General features: G+C 41.2%; 1 pseudogene; it reads right to left on the reverse strand.

Annotated features, from left to right (window-relative positions):
• Positions 1-3,615: 3,615 nt before the first annotated feature.
• Positions 3,616-4,060, reverse strand: part of LOC102828533 — a 29,103-nt pseudogene continuing 28,658 nt past the window's right edge.

Below are 4,060 nucleotides of genomic sequence, written 5' to 3' on the forward strand. Positions count from 1 at the left end.
GTTTGGTAAGGTGGAGGGTCAGAGAAAAAGAGGAAGACCCCCAGCAAGATGATTTGGCAAAGTGGCAGCATAAATGGGCTCAAGTGTGGCAACAATTCTGAGGTTAGCTGAGGACTAGGCAGTGTTTTGTTGTGTTGTGCATAGGGTCACTATGCATTGTTATCGACTCGATGGCACCTAATGATGACAATAAGGAGTCTGACTGACTTGTGATGGCAGAACATTTTAGAAAAGTCTAATGAAGTGAAAAGATTTTCATAACAGCAATCTGTTCTCTGATTTCTGAACCCAGGAAGATAAGAACTATGGGCTATGGGGTATGGAGAAGGAAGGATCTTCTCCTTCACTAGTTCCTTAACTCACCTGTCTTATAGAGAAGTCACCCTGGCTTGTGTTGTTAAGACTGAAAGGGCCTTCACTATATTCTGGGGAAGAAGCTATTTCACGTCTGTGAGGATGTCAGTCAGATAGCAGGATATGTATGTTTTTGGTAGGTACTCATTTCTCCTTGATATTCTATATCTGGAAATATTATCAATTCGTCTCTTGTTAATGCCCAGTGAGTTCCTTGTACTGTCCTTTGGCTTTAAGCCCTTTGCCCTCACCTTTACTGAGAGACATACATCATAGACAATGAAAGTGGTTTCCATAGACCAATATTCTACACATACACACAATTAGTTGTCCTGTATAACTTTGTTCTCACTGTCAACATCAGGTACTCAGGGATCCAGTCCAAGATACCTTCCTGTCACCAGAACGATCAACTCAATTTAATGAATGAAGTGCTCTGTTTATTCAGTGAGGCCACAGCTAGTTGTGTGAATCAAGAGCAGATGATACATAAAATTTCATAAGAAAGTTATCAGTTGGGGGTTTGTTTATTTTTCTGGTGGTACATTTAAAAGTAGCTGAACCATATCTACTTTCATTTTCTTTGCATCATGACATTTTTGGAACTTGGAGAGAAAATTGATACTTTACTATTTTACTTTATAAACCAAGAAGGCTAGCATGAAACCAATCACACAGAACTTTGTAATTTCAAAATATGATAATGTTCATATCTATTTCACTAAGAAATAGGAAGTCGACGAATAAGTAGCCCTGGGATAAGTATCAGCTCCCAGTCCATGATATTGTTTGCTGGGTTACTATTACATTGGTTTGTATATATTCACCTCTTCACTTTAATAGAAATCATCAAACCAGAAAGTCCTCTAAGAAAAGCTGAAATTTTCCCTTGTTTAACAAAGATGCCCTTGAGATTCTCCAGGCTTGGTTTATTTATATATAGAGATAGGCGGTCTAGAAAGCAGCAGTCTGAAATCTTTCACTCTGCTGACATATACTCGCCTGCCTCTGAGGAATCAGCTCAGCCAGACAGCCAAGAGAATCACAGTCTGTTCTCAAGCTTCAGGCAAAAAAAAAAAAAAAAAAAAATAAAATAAATAAAGCCCTCTGCACACCAGAAAGTCCAACTGCTTCATGTTTCTGGCCCAAACCAGCATTCTCGACTGTTTGTTTTCTGTCCTTCAGCAGCAGGAGGCTGTAGTCTTTGGTCCTGGATTCTGCTCCCCTGAGAACCAGCGCCATGCAGCCATAGGATGCATGTGAACCTTCAGTGGAGAGAGCAGATGTGAGAATGATCACAGCAACGGGTCTTTCATTTGTTGACTTTGATAATCATTGTGGCTATGACTTGAGTAGCTATTATGTCAAAGTTGACAGATTTATGTGAAACCTGAAATGCTACTTTTAAACTAAAATGCACAGTGCTGAGGTACAGATCCATCAGCTTTGAAAAGCTGTAATGACCTTGGGCACTTAACTAAGCTCTGAAACACATTGATAATTGGCAACTCTTTCTTTTATCTCTTTCTGGGGTATTCCACAAATTTTGAGATAAAATGGTAAAAACATTGTGTGTCCCACCTTCAGTTGTTTGTGATGTTATTTGATGAAATGGGATCAGAGTCTGAGGACAGATGTAGAATAAGTTAGCTAGAAGGCTCGTACCACCAGCGGGCTAGAACATCTGCTGTTAGTAAAAGGTACAGTGCCCGGCACTGACCCACAAGTGAATAGACAACTATGCCTGTAACTTTCTTATATTTATAAGAAAGAAAACAATGATATTCAAGTATTTTTAAGTTTGAAAACTAAAGATTTCTAACAAGTCCATATAAGGAGTCCCTGGATGGTACAAACCGTTCAGCACTCATCTACTAGTCATGAAGTTTGGTAGTTCAAACACACAGAGGTGCCTCGTAAAACAGGCCTAGGATATTTGCTTCCAGAGGTCATAGCCTTGAAAATCTTATGGAGCAGTTCTCCAATGAGAGACGTGGGCTGCCATGAGTCTGACATGATTTGATAGCAACAATCAACAACAGGTAAGGAATCCTGGTAGCTTAGTGGATTACAAGCTGAGCTGCTAACTGCAAGTTCAAAAGTTTGTACCTACGAGCCACTCTTCAGAAGAAAGATGAAACTTTCTGTTCCCATAAAGATTTACAGCGTCAGAATCGTTATACAGTGTCGCTGAATGGAAACCTACTTGTTAGCATACCACCAACTACTATATAATGAAACAAAGGCTTATGCTTTGACACCAAAATTCATTATATATATATATATATATAAACTCTTAAAAGATGGCAAAGTTGTCATTTATTTCTGTGGCTCAATATACTAACTGATATCCTCCATTAAAGGAGCTCTTGTAGCACAGTGGTTACGAAACGAGCTGTGAACTGCAAGGTCAGCAGTTTGAAACTACCAGCTGTTCTACGAGAGAAAGATGAGGCTTTCTGCTCCCCTAAAGATTTATAGCCTCAGAAACCCTGTGCAGCATCGCTAGGAGTCGGAACCAACTCCACAGCACATAGCAACAACAACAACAACAACAATCCTCCTTTAAGGAGCTCTGGTAGCATAGTGGTTACAAATCAGGCTGCAAACAGCAAGGTCAGCATTTTGAAACTACCACCAGCTGTTACGCGAAAGAAAGATGCGTCTTTCGGCTCCCGTAAAGATTTACAGCCTAGGAAAGCCTGTACAGGGTCGCTGTGACTCCATGGCACACAGCCACCACCTTCATTTTTGTTTTTGTATTTTGGGTGTTTTTAAAAATGTTTTATTGTGAATTAATTGATAGTTTAAATGGGAGAACATTAGTTTTACATTCAACCCATCGTATATCACTTCATTGCCATGATTACAGTCCCCTCCATGCATCATCAACGAACCAAAGGGTATACCCTTCAAGCTGCACCCACAGTTTCACAAGAGATCCACATTTCCTTTCATCAGCCCTGCCTAGACAGATTGGATACTACTCACTGGAGATTCTATCTTCCTGTATGCCTTCTGGATCTAGGTTCCCTCTTGAAAGCTTGTAAGCCAGTCAGTTACTTCTTGCCTTTGTAGCCGCCCCACCCCTCACCCCCACCCCTATTTTGAGTAACCAATGTCCAAGTTGCCCATCCCTGTCTACTCTATGTATGGAGGGGGTGGGAATGATGCTTGCTGTAAAGATTTGTTCCCTCTTCTGAGCTACTGCATCCATAGGTGTAGGTCAAGTTCATCAAAATGTATCAGATTACTCTTTTTTTCCTCTTCTTTCTTCTTCTAGTTGAGCTCTGATCGTCTAGTCATTGAAACCAAGTCAAGTGGGTATTATCTGCAAGTGTAGGTGTTCTTGTGCATATGCCCTCTCTTCTAATCAGCTGGACGCTTCACTCTTCACTCTAGTCCTCTGTGGCTATGCCACTGACTCTGGGCCTAAGAGTCCCCAGGTCTTGCCACACTGCTGGCCAACCAGGTCTCCACACAGGTTCACAGGAATCTATTGAATGTTGCAGGGCTTAGCTCGCAGCTTCTTTGCTGTTTTTCCCTCACTTCCCCTTATCGTTGACAAACGTGGTCACCAATCAGAGTGTGTATTCCTATTGAGGCTTAGTCTTAGAAGGGAGTTTGCCCTGAGGGGACCCAACCCCTTGCCTTGATGTCTCTTGGGGGAGCAATTTGCTTGTTCTTGTAGTAATCAGTAGGTTTG

This window comes from Chrysochloris asiatica, unplaced genomic scaffold (assembly GCF_000296735.1).
Source record: "Chrysochloris asiatica unplaced genomic scaffold, ChrAsi1.0 scaffold00476, whole genome shotgun sequence".
Taxonomy (NCBI): domain Eukaryota; kingdom Metazoa; phylum Chordata; class Mammalia; order Afrosoricida; family Chrysochloridae; genus Chrysochloris; species Chrysochloris asiatica.